Source organism: Leptonychotes weddellii, chromosome 2, assembly GCF_054177405.1.
Source record: "Leptonychotes weddellii isolate Sample4059 chromosome 2, ASM5417740v2, whole genome shotgun sequence".
NCBI lineage: Eukaryota > Metazoa > Chordata > Mammalia > Carnivora > Phocidae > Leptonychotes > Leptonychotes weddellii.
This window is the reverse complement of record NC_138370.1, coordinates 155,627,016-155,640,351: the sequence shown is the minus strand read 5'-3', so window position 1 is coordinate 155,640,351 and position 13,336 is coordinate 155,627,016. Positions and strand designations below refer to the sequence as shown.

The 13,336-nt window shown below is 36.3% G+C and overlaps 1 long non-coding RNA gene across 1 annotated transcript in view; it reads right to left on the bottom strand.

Annotated features, from left to right (window-relative positions):
• Positions 1 to 3,036: 3,036 nt before the first annotated feature.
• The window catches only part of LOC145720365 (uncharacterized), a 30,755-nt gene continuing 20,455 nt past the window's right edge, over positions 3,037 to 13,336 (bottom strand). The window contains exons 2-3 of the long non-coding RNA XR_014143282.1: positions 6,875 to 7,013; positions 3,037 to 3,228 (exon numbers count right to left, since the gene is read on the bottom strand). This is a non-coding gene — a long non-coding RNA (uncharacterized LOC145720365). The remainder of the gene's footprint in view (positions 3,229 to 6,874; positions 7,014 to 13,336) is intronic.

Below are 13,336 nucleotides of genomic sequence, written 5' to 3'. Positions count from 1 at the left end.
TGTAGAGCAGGGAACTTGACATGGGGCTCGATCCCAGGATCCTGAGATCATGACCTGAGCCAAAGGCAGACACTTAACGACTGAACCACCCAGGCGCCCCGGAAATATGTTTTATTTTAACAGGAAATTACATCCCGCCATTGAGATTAAAATGAAACAATCGCTACCAATGATGCTTGAACTTAAAAATCTATCTGTACTGATAATTTTGCATAGATAATATTTTCATGATATTTTTATTATTTTTACCAAGATAAATTCAATAGAGAGTGCTAGGTCCAACAATTTAAATGACATTAAACACAAAAAGCCAAGGATATTCAGAACCATTTACTCTCTGTTTAAAAAGCCATTTTCTTCTTTCTGTATTCCTTTGAGTCAATGGGAGTACCAAAAGAGTTACGATGAGAAGAAACGGTACTTTCTTTCACATGTTGCTATCTTTTCTTATTTGATGAGGAAACTAAGAGTTTTTAAGTGATAAAAGAAATTCATGTGCAGTAAATATGGGTAAATCAAAGGGGAACAGCCCATACTGTCTAGGCAACAAATGTAATGGAATTTAAAGTCAGAAGATATTTTTTATTTTTTTATTTTTTACAAGATTTATTCATTTGAGAGAGAGAGAGAGAGAGCATGCCCGGCAGGGCAGTGGGCAAGGAGGAGCAGATGGAGAGGGAGAGAGAATCACAAGCAGACACATCCCGACACATCTTGGGACCCCGATACCACAACCCCAGCCGAAACCAAGAGTCAAAGCCCCAACCAACTGCACTACCCAGGTGCCCCAAAGTCAGAAGAATATTTGTTCACTTTTGATCACTTTAGCTACATACACACTGTATTAAAAAGTCATTAATAGATTCTAGTGAACAATGCTATCGTCTGAAATAATCTGAAATCTTAGCAAGTTATTTGGGCGGGGGAAGCCAACATTGCTTACAAACATGTAAAAAGACTACATAGCTGTATTCTTTTTGAATCTACTCTTTTCTTACATCTCTTAATGAATTTATGTTTAGAGATAGTCTCATTTGTATCTCTGAGCTGGGGCAGAAGCAGAGATGAATCCTTATAAAAACAACCAGTGGTCTCCTTCTTGAAATTTTTGTGAATTTTGCTCAGCTGCTCCTATGTCATAAGAGTAGTCAGTAAGGAGATCACAATTGAAAAGATTTCCTCCACCTACAGCTAACTAGGATACTACTTAAAAGAATAACATACCTCTGATGTGCTTTTGGGAAAAAAAAAAAAACAAAAACAGACACAGTTATTACCCTCAAATGTTTTTACAAAAAGAGATACATGGTAATTACTATCTCTTACTGCCAATACAATAAATAATCAGCAAAGGAGAGTTCTTAATGACTTTTTCACTGCAGTTCTCATAGGGTTTCTCTGTTGTTCTTGGCTATTTGACTTGAATGCTAAACTTTCTTCTTTAGCTTATTTTACTTTTTTTTACTTACTGAAGTATAGTTGATACATAATTTTCTATTAATTTCTGGTGTACCACAGAGTGATCTGACAATTCTATACATTGTACCTACCATGTGTCATTATACAACACTATCATAATACCATTGACTATATTTCCTATGCTGTACCTTTTATTCCTGTGTCTTATTCATTCCATAACTGGAAGCCTGTATCTCCTACTTCCCTTCACCCATTATTCCCTTTCCCTCACCCTCTTCCCTCTGGTAACCATCAGTTTTGTTCTCTGCATTTATGGGTCTGTTTCTGCTTTTTTGTTTGTTCATTTGTTTTGGTTTTTAGATTCCACATGCAAGTGAAATCACATGGTATTTGTGATGTGACTTTTTTCACTTAGCCTAATTCCTTCTAAGTCTATCCATGTTGTTGCAAATGACAAGATTTCATTCCTTTTATGGCTGAGTAATATTCCATTGCATATATACCACATCTTTATCCATTCATCTATCAAATGACACATAGGTTGCTTCCATATCTTGGCTATTGTAAATAATGCTGCAATAAACATAAGGGTGCATGTATCTTTTTGAATTAGGGTTTTTCTTTGGGTAAATATCCAGTAGTGGAATTACTGCATCATATGGTATTTCTATTTTTTAATATTTTGAGAAAATTCCATACTGTTTTCCACAGTAGGTGCACTGATTTACATTCCCACCAATAGTTCATGAGTGTTCCTTTTTCTCTACATCTTCATCAATACTTGTTATTTCTTCTCTTTTTGCCTCTAGTCATTCTCACAGTTGTAAGGTGATATGTCATTTTGGTTTTGATATGCATTTCCCTGATAATTAATTAGTCATGTTGAACATCTTTTCATGTGTCTGTTGTCTGTTTGTATGTCTTCTTTGGAAAAAATGTTTATTCAGGTCCTCTGCCCATTTTTTTTTTCCCTCTGCCCATTTGTAATCAGATTATTTGTTTTGTTTTATTTTGGTGTTGAGTTGTATAAGTTCTTCACATATTTTGTATATTTATCCTTTATTGGATATGTCATTTACAAATATCTCCTCCCATTCAATAGACTGCTTTTTCATTTTGTTGATGGTTTTCTTCATTGTACAAAATCTTTTTACTTTGGTGTAGTCCCAATAGTTAACTTTTTCTTTTGTTTCCCTTACCTCAGGAGACATATCTAGAAAATGTTGCAAAGGCCAATGTCCAAAAGTTTACTACCTGTGTTTTCTTCTAGGAATTTTTTGGTTTCAGCTCTCATATTTAGGTCTTTAATCCATTTTGAGTTTATTTTTTGTGTATCATGTAAGAAAGTGGCTCAGTTTTATTCTTTTGCCTATAGCTGTCCAGTTTTCCAGCACCAGAAAGAGACTGTCTTTTCCCCATTTATATTCTTCCTCTTTTGTTATAGACTAATTGACTATGTTTGGTTTATTTCTGGGGTTTCTATTCTGTTCCATTGATCTATGTGTCTATTTTTGTGCCATTACCACATTGTTTTGATTATTATATTCAGCTTGTTTTTTCTTTTCTTTTTTTTTTTAAGATTTTAAAATTTTTATTTATTTGACAGACACAGCGAGAGAGAGGGAACACAAGCAGGGGGTGTGGGAGAGGGAGAAGCAGGCTTCCCGCTGAGCGGGGAGGCGGATGTGGGGCTCGATCCCAGGACTCTGGGATCATGACCTGAGCTGAAGGCAGATGCTTAACGACTGAGCCACCCAGGTGCCCCCAGCTTGTTTTTTCTTAATGTTTCCATTCATTCAGCAGGTGTGTCTGTAATAAAAGAAAGTTGAGGTTTAGACATGTGACCATTTAATTATTCCTGGATCTCTCTGCTCAATTCAATGACAGCTAATTTTCAAATTAGCATAAAGTAATTTAATGTATACATACACACACATACATACATACACACATATACACATACGCACAACTTACAATAAGTCTGACCTTATTTCAAGAACTTTACGAATTTTAACTTATTTAACCTTGAAGACAACTCTGAGAAAAATAATTATATCATCTTTTCAGGTGAGGAAAAAAAGACACAGAAAGTTTTAGCAAGTTGCCCAAGGTCACCCAACAGTGAATTACAAATCCAAAACAAGGCCATGGGCTTCTAGAGTCTGTGTTCATCACCACTGTGTTCAACCTCCTCATTGACAAGTGAAGTCATATTTACTTCAGCCCTTCAGACATAAAAGGACAGCTGACTATGTACATACCCTCTTAGAAGCTGGAATAGAGACTATCTAATGCTCGGGATGAGTATCCCTTTCAGAAAATGTCTTCTATAAATCAGAGACATCTCACTACTGTGAATAACCTGGTAGCACTCCAGAACCCAAGGAGAAGCTAACTTTAGAAGGTGTCCCAGGTGAATAAAGTGCACAGCTTTGTGGAATTGCATCTTTGCAAGGAGTCTTAAATAATTCTGGAGATTCTGTGAGCACAGTTCTTGGCCTACTTAACACCACTGAATTTCTTTTTTTTTTTTTTTTTTTTAAAGATTTTATTTATTTGACAGAGACACACAGCGAGAGCAGGAACACAAGCAGGGGGAGGGGGAGAGGGAGAAGCAGGCCTCCCGCTGAGCAGGGAGCCCGATGTGGGGCTCGATCCCAGGACCCTGGGATCATGACCTGAGCCGAAGGCAGACGCCCAACGACTGAGCCACCCAGGCGCCCCACACCACTGAATTTCTGTGAATTATAACTTCTATGTCTGTTTGTTTATAATTGATATAGCTCAACTTCAAAGCTGGGATTAATAAAAATTCAAGATACAGAATTTGCAAAGAAACAAACACAAGTCAATCAATACGAATATTCAGATCTTAGAAAGGTATGTCAGATGGTCAACTTTGGAATTAAAAGGACCTCACTTAAACATAAGCAAATCTGAAGTTAAGCTAATTAGATGGTTGTTATGCTCTTTCAGAGGTTGTTATACTTTCTTCTTCTTCTTTTTTTTTTAATCCTAAAGAAAACCTGGGGGGAGATCTGGATTTGGACTACTGGTGAATAAATGATATTTGAGGTGAAGTAGAGCTGATTTCATGGTTTATAAATGGAGTTAAAGTTGATTATGGATAATATTCACTTACTAACTGAAATACTCATCATCTTGAAGAGGGAAAGTGTGGTTTTTATTTTTGTGGTCTCCAAGATGGATTCAATTGGCCATTAGGATCAACAAAATGGACAGACTCCTCAACTAGATTTTAAGTTCCAGGAGAACACATAGTATGTCTAAATTATTTAACATTACATCACCAGAAACTAACCCAGTTCATGGAACATAGTTGATGCCCAATAACATGTAAAAAAGAAAGGAAGGAAGGCAGACAGAGAGGGAGGAAAGGAGAGAGGAAAGGTAGGAGAAAGGAAGACAGCCTTTTAACTAATTTACAGAGAGCATTAGGGGAAATGTTCTTAACAGTCTATTCTCTAATATAATCTTCATCCAAAGGAATGATCTTGAAATTTTCAATGTGAACACGTTCAGAAATGTTAGCCTGTTTTAGAAAGAACAAATTGACAAAATTACTTCTCTATTCTAAATTTTGTCCTATTATCTTGTAGAAAAAACACTTTTCTCATAAACATCTATAGACATCTTTAATTTCCATGGGAGACATACAAAATTATTACAGTTAAATGCAATGTGTTCTCTCTTTTTTGATTGGCTCTAAAATTGTAACTTTTAATACTAAAAAAAACCTGAAGAGATAAAATGAATCATCTCTGAGAGTTTATAAAGACAATGAATACAGCAGATTGCAACTTAATGGATTTTGATCGAGGCTCTAGGAAAGTTCTTGTTAAGAGTCATAAAACCAAGTTTGAGTTCTTACATATTCCGGGCAAAATTCCATTATCCTACCCCATTCATTGAACTATTTAGAAATGTTATAGCATGCCCCAGATTCTCATCCAAGGTTTGTTCAGGGTTTTTACAAATAGTTTCTGTCTCCTAAGATAGAGGCTCTTTCTATGATTAAAGACATTTAAGCAAGTAGAGAATAAGCAGGCTCTTTGGGCCCATTTTGCATTCATGAGATCCTTCAAGTCCTTACAAAAAAAAAAAAAAAAAGAGCCATCTTCTAATCCCAGCATGACTGATGTATTTCTGGGTTGTGGTCACAACACTCTGGGGAAAAAAAAAAATTAAACTCTTAGCTTTAGAGATTTTTCCTTTATGCTATGCCACCACTGTGGATCCTTTTAAAGGCTTGCTCAGGACAGGGCTTGTTTTACACAAAGTTTTCCTGCGAAAAGGCAGTGGGTGGAGGAGCTTGAAGGTTAGTTCATGAACAGAGTTCAGTTACTCTGCTTCTGCTGGTTTCCAGGCATTTCGTCTGAGTTATTTATAAATAGATGCATTAGATGTCCTGTTATTTTGAATAAGTGTCTAGTTTTAATTAGGCAAGGTACATAAGCATTTTAATTAGATATCCAAATACATCATCTGAGATTTTTCCTCTCAGAAAATAAAAGTAATTTGATTTCTTCTTCATTAAATGTGAGAGCAGTAAAATCTTATGAATAGATTTTCAGCTCAAGAGATTGAGATCTTTTCCACAGAACTATAATATACTCACAGATTATTTCCCCTTAAATTTCTCCAGGCTAATGAAGTGTATGAAAGTAATGAAGTTAAGCCACAACTTGTTAAGTGTAGTGCAGTTTTCTGACACGACAAAGGAAGAGTTTCTGGGTTAATGCTGGTGTCCTAAATTAGAGCCTATTTTGCTATCTTGAGTTTTAAACTCAGGATAAAAGTGTAACTGTGTGTGTGTGTGTGTGTGTGTGTTTGTGTTATATGAGATGAAATAAGGAACAGCATCCTGTCATATCACATATATGGTATAAGTAACTAATATATATATATATATATATGTGGTATATAACTAATTCTCTCTTTTCTGTCACTATGTTTGCATTTAATTATAAAATTAGGGCATGCGGACAGAAGAAAAGATCTTTAACCATAAAAATTGGACCCTGGAGACCCTGCATTTTTTGGATCTTTAACATATCCAACTTGTGGAGATATTGCAAAATATCAGAATTCACATATTTTTTCATTGCACTCAACCTACTAAATTTTGCTATGATACTGCTCATAGTCCTCAGTGTTCTTAAGTGGAAGTTAAAGCATGAATGATATGGCAGCACAGTAGACCCTGTCTCCCACATGAGGGTAGTGATGGGAGATGAGAAACACAGTTGTGAAACCCAGGTCTTCAACTCTTCTACTCACTGGGCGGCGGTGGGGGACAGGCTGAGAAAAGTCACTTTTCTTATGCACAAAATGCAGATTGTATGTACTTTGTGTTTGAAGTGCAGTGTTTAAAGAATATAAGGAGACATCTGGTATCAAATGAGTACTCATTAAGTTATAGTTATTGGGTCACTTGGTTGACTCAGTTGGTTAAGAGTCCGACTCTTGATTTAGGCTCAGGTTATGATCTCAGCATTGTGACTTCAAGTCCCATGTCCAGCTCCATGCTCAGCACCAAGTCTGCTTGGAATTCCCTCTCTCCTTCTGCCCTCCTCAAAAAAAAAAAAAAAAAAAAAAAAGGTAATTATTATCATTTTATCATCTTGGCTCTTTAACCATTTTTTTCCCTTTGTCTCCTTTCAATTTTATTTCTTTTTTTTTAATATATTTTTTAAAGATTTTATTTATTTATTTGACAGAGAGAGAGAGACAGCGAGAGAGGGAACACAAGCAGGGGGATCAGGAGAGGGAGAAACAGGCTACCCGCTGAGCAGGGAGCCCGATGTAGGGCTCGATCCCAGGACCCTGGGATCATGACCTGAGCCGAAGGCAGATGCCTAAGGACTGAGCCACCCAGGCGCCCCAAGAAGTTACATGTACTTAACAAAGAGGTCATCTTTTCTGTTGCCCCAACATTCCTATGACTAAGTCAAGGAAGTATCCCTTATTTTATTTCCATTGGCTCAGCCTCCAATCTCTGTTATATGTCAATTATATCGAATGAATGAATGAATGAATGAATGGATTGGAATATGATTTGGAGGGCCTAAATAATCTCTGGACATCTTCTGGGAATAAATATTATGCATTTTACAAAACTACTTTTAGAAGACATTTTTCTTCTTTTCTTTCTTTTTTTTTTTTTTTTAAAGATTTTATTTATTTATTTGACAGAGAGAGAGATAGCGAGAGCAGGAACACAAGCAGGGGGAATGGGAGAGGGAGAAGCAGGCTTCTTGCCGAGCAGGGAGCCCGATGTGGGACTCCATCCCAGGACCCCAGGATCATGACCTGAGTCGAAGGCAGACGCTAAACGACTGAGCCACCCAGGCGCCCGACATTTTTCCTCTTTTCATGGCCCAATTCAAGAGACATCTTTCTGAAACTAGTCTTGATGGTGAAGAATTAATTGCTCTTTCATCCAAGTTCCTATAGTATAGTCTACATATTTTTGTTTCAGTACTTATCACATTACATTTTGGTAATTGGATACATGTATCTGCCTTACAAGATTTAGTTTCCTATAGGTAAGTGACTTTTTTTTCTTTTCCTGTCCCAGGAGGTCATCCAACCTAGCATAACCTCTCTATGAGTATTTGTCTTGTTGACATCATAGAAGTAGATGTTTTGTTCCTCTTAAAATGGATACATAACCTGTTGTCAGAGTACAATTCTATTAAGTAACCATTGTGGAACATTTTGCAGCAAGTAAGAATTTATGCAGGATTTTATAGATTGGCATGAATTAAGGATTTAAGAATTATTTTACTAGGATGAAATTGTAAACTCATTGTATTTATATACCTTCCTGTCCCTTAATCTTTTGCCACCTTAAATAGTCCAATATATCATGCATGCAAATAGAGCTATTTAATTCAAATTCCTGAATTAAATTGTATTGTCTTAATTTCTGTTAGTTACAGAATAAGCATTTATTGATAACAGAGGAGAGAGTTTTCCAGATGTCCTCTGGTCCCTTCCCTAGGTTACTTGCCACAGGTTGTTGCATTTTTCTACCAGCCCCTTGAGTCATAAATAAACTAAACCTATCTGATTTTAGGGTTTTTTTAATATTCTGTAGGATTACTCCTTGGAGTGAACAAGCCCTCCTTAATAGCTGAGGCAATTAGATTTAATTGAAAGGGTCTCTAACTATATGGAATCAGGATAAGATCAAATTAAACCATTTTACTTTTACATAGGGTCTTTTATATATCCTCTCTTGATGCCCTCAAAAATTGAGTTTCCCAAACCCTATTTTCTCATAGAACTAAAAATATTCTGCGAAGTAAAATATCAGATTTCTTTTAATGATTAAAGAAGCCAAAAATATTAATATTTAGTCTCAACTTGGATATTTGATGGAGACAATTTCCTTTCTTTCTTTCTTTCTTTCTTTCTTTCTTTCTTTCTTTCTTTCTTTCTTTCTTTTTTTATATTTTACAGGGGTAAATTAATTTAACTAGCACTGGGGAAATTTATATAGGCTCCTGTGACTGGGTCCCACTACTCTGAAGATCAGCAGCAGAATATTTATGATTTTAATATTTATTGTATTTGTGCTCCTTGTTAGGAAAGCCTCTGTTTTTGTCTGCTCCTCTCTCCCTTCAATCCCCCATGTGTGTGTATATATGGTGTGCACGTCTTATGTGAAACATAAGAACATTCTTATCTCCATGGTTCAGCTAATTTTGTAAGAGATAGCAACAGCCATAACATACGGAGATATTTTTGGATTCAGACACTGAACTAAGCCAAATATTTCATGTAGTACAGTATATCCACACGGAGCTGAAAAACGCAGCTTTTATGTTTCATGGAGCCCCTTAAATTGAAGTAAATTTAAAGTGGGCTGCAAGGTCAGTAGAGAACATTTCTTTTTTATTTCCTTCTTTGTGTGTGGATTTCTAGTTCACATAAAGGATAATTACATGTGCCCTGAAATAGCTTCCTTATATTAAACAACTGAAGGACTGATAGCATATTATATAGAGAAAGGTAATACCAGGAGGCTGTTGCAAAGGTACATTATTTTGGAGTATACTGAGTGATAAGAAGAAGATCTGAAGTTAGGGTAAATAGGCAGAGGAAGAGTTAAGGAAATCACTATTGACGGGAATTGTGATGCCTTTGCAGGTGTAGAGGAGTTGAGCAATTAATGCAGTTTTTCATTCATTAACTCATATAACAAGTACCTATTGTGTCTTACTATGTCCCAGGCATCATGCTAGATGCAGGAGATACACAGGTGAACAAAACTAATGTAATCCTTATTTTGTAAAATTTGCAGTCATTAAATGTGTGAGTGTAAGTGGGGGTATATTTGCAATAATGTTAAGAAATATCTTGAGAAAAAAAAAAAAAAAGTCATACAACCAGAAAGTGATTAGCAGAAGACCTGAGTGATGTCCATGCTCCAGCAGTCTCAGTCTTAACTAAACAGCACTGGTCTTTAAAGCTTAATACCCACTTTCCTTCACTACACATCGGCTTTCTGGTAATTACAGTTACTTCTTGATTAATACAGACTCCAAACCCTTATCTTTCAATTGTAGACACTCACCTTATTCTTCCCTCCTTGCATCTAGGTATGTCCCTGTGACTTTTCAACTGAATTCCCTCATTGTGGCATTCAGCCTCTTTACCCACAGCACCCACACGTGAACACAACCATGCAGACGTTTTTCTTTGAAGAGGCCAGTGATCTTCTTCACGTAAGAACAATGTAGATAATAACAAAATTAACAGAGAGATTAAAAAGTCCATGGAATACTGATTCTTTACCTACTGCTCCTGATTCTTTCACAGAGGGTAAGTTAAAACCAAAACTAGGCTTCGGAATCCAATCTCCTTCCTCTGTCATCACTTTGGTGAAGTCACATTGTTCTTTCCTCTCTTGATAACGCCACTTCTGAGAGGAAATCACCATAAAGGCTGCACAACTGACCCCTAGTTTCAAACCAGAGGCTAGAATCTCCAAGTCTTGCAGGTGAGCCATCGCTCAGTTCACTAAGCCTCTACCCTGATGAGAAATGATTTCTGTGTAAATTTCCTCATCTTTAGCCTTCTGAGAGACACTTAGGAGTTCTTACATTTTCAATCAACTTCTATTTTAAAGCTCTGATCCTTTCCTCAGGACTTTTGAAGTGTTCTGCCTTCAACTGCGTGGCATTTCCTAGAGGAGTTTTATTTTCCTCTCTAGATTTAGCTACTTAGGTTAAGCAACGAGACGTCATTTTAACTTTGCCTTTTTGTCAGGCATCCTTCAAAATATCTTAACACTACTGTCGATCTCTCTGATTATGAGAGACCAGATGCGCATGGAGTATGTCAGGAATGCAGCATTTTTTGGATTTCCAATTGATAAAATAGCTAATAACAAAGCTTATGAAACTCATTCAGCTTTTAATTTTGATCTGAAGTTTTTTCTTAGCTCACCCAGGATTGGAATTTAATAAAAGACATTCTCCTAACTCTGTTCATGGAGCAAGGGATTGTTTTTGATTTATTATATTAGACATACCCCGAAGGGTCAAAAAGGTTTAAGAAATGCATATAAACAGACCAATAATCTTGAGTCTTATAAAAATCACTTGGTGTATCTACTGCCCCAAGAAACCTCCTGACCCTGATATCTCTAACCCAGAATCAGCTGGAGAATGTGCCATGCTCCCCGGGGGTTATGGACTGGAATGTGTCTGTTAATTCCAGACGCATCTGGATATTGATGAGAGCTGGTATATGGAGAGTCACATGTTTTTAATCATTCACTTACAAGTCTTCCATATTTTGGACACATCCACTTACTTGATAAGAGCTATAAACCCAAAGGTAGCTGTTCACCTAAGTTAGAAAATTTTTGTTGCAATAGTGAAAATATATTTGAGGTAGATCAAGCCACAAAGGAGGATTTATTCTAAGGTCATAGGTGAGTTTTTTGGAACTCAAGGGAAGGCAACGCAGGTACTGCAAAAGAAAATTGGAACCTTCTGAAATGGGGAAATTCCTTTTCCCCCTCCCTGTCTCTCCCCACCTTAACCCCTTCTCTCTCTTTTTCTTGTACCTTCTGAGACATATGCTTCCTTCTTTCCCTGCACTCCTGGTAGATCAGCTTTCCCTGCTGCTTAGTCCATAGGGAGCCATGTGGCTCATTGTGTGCGTTAACATGTCTCCTGTTCAAGAGATTGACTCCAGCTGAGACTGGATTCTCTTATTCTCACTTTTAAATCCCAGAGGAAGGACTTTTGATTGGCTCAGCTCGAATCATCTGCCTGGCCCAGAGGTCAAGGCCTCAGGCACAGATTTGACTTTTGGGGACCGATCTGATGAGTCAGAGTTTGGCCATATCATAGAAGCAATTCTAAGTATTTGGAGTTGGAAGGAAAGGCATTTATAGGTATTAGGATGTGTGGAAACTGAACGTTAGAAATGACAATTTTACATGAGAAATAGTAGAAGCAACTGAAAGTAGAGACTGTCATCAATACCTTTCTCTTTCCTCACAGTGCCCATGTGAGTGTTTGCTAAGGAACTTACTAGTGTTTAATTGACTGATAAGCTGGCAGAGTCCCTGAACCTTGAATAATTGTACCATATCCTTTACTTTTAAATACAACTGGTAAACAATGTCAAAACTACCAAAGCAGGTGGTAAGAACTGGAACTTGAGGAAGACATAGGTCTTTGTCTATCATTAAAACAATCAACAATTACTAATAAATTGTAGCTCTTTAGTTCTGGATTCAACTTCATAAAATATTGCAAGGACAAATATGTATGGAAAAGAAGAATGGAAGAAAAAAACAAAAATATCAGGGAGGAAATAATTTGGTAAGATGAAATACATGCTAAATTCCCTGACTTCATTTTGTGTTTTGGTGTTAGTATATGGGATTATATGCTACCTACAATGAAGATAAATTCCACACATCCAGTGAAATTTTTGAGGGGTTAAAAATTACACATATATGTGTTTTTCTTGTACTACAACAAATTATTACAAAGAACTTTAAGATTTTTTTAATATGTACACATAGGATATTGTATGCATATTTATTTTAAATGAAAATAGCTATTACAATGCTTCAAAAATACACTCTAAGGAAAATATACAAATTTCACTTGAATTTTACACTGTTTACCTTTATTTCTATGATTAGTAAGCAAAAATTTAGAATGTTATCTAATTAGAGTCACTCAACTAAAAAGTGGTACAGCAAGGGTTTTTCCCTTTTTTAATTTATTGTACATTTGTGGTTTTGTTTTGTTTTCATTTTTTATTAAGAATTTTTTAGAGCAGTTTTAGGTTCACAGCAAAATTGAGGGGAAGGTACAAAAATCTCACATATATCCCTTACCCTACACACTTAGCTTCCCCCATTGTCAACATCCCATTTGTTACAATTGAAGAACCTACAGTAACTCATGATGATCATCTAATGTCCATAGTTTACCTTTGGTTGCACTCTTGGTGTTGTACATTCCGTGGGTTTGTCAAATGAATAATGACATGTATCTATCATTATGGTCTCATAGAGAGTATTTTCACTACCTTAAAAATCCTCTGCGTTCTGCCTAATAATCCCCCTTTCTCCACCTCATTCCCCCCCAAGCCCCTGGAAAATACTGTATTTTTTTTTGACAGTCTCCATACTTTTGCCTTTTCCAGAATGTCATATAGTTGGAATCCTATGCATTGTAGCCTTGTCAGATTGGCTTCTTTCACTTAGTCATATGCATTTAAGGTTTCTAAATTCATTTTCATGGCATGATAGCTTATTTCTTTTTAGCACTGAGTAATATTCCATTGTCTGAATGTACCAGGTTCTTTATCTGTTCACCTACTAAGAGACATCTTGGTTGCTTTTAAGTTTTGT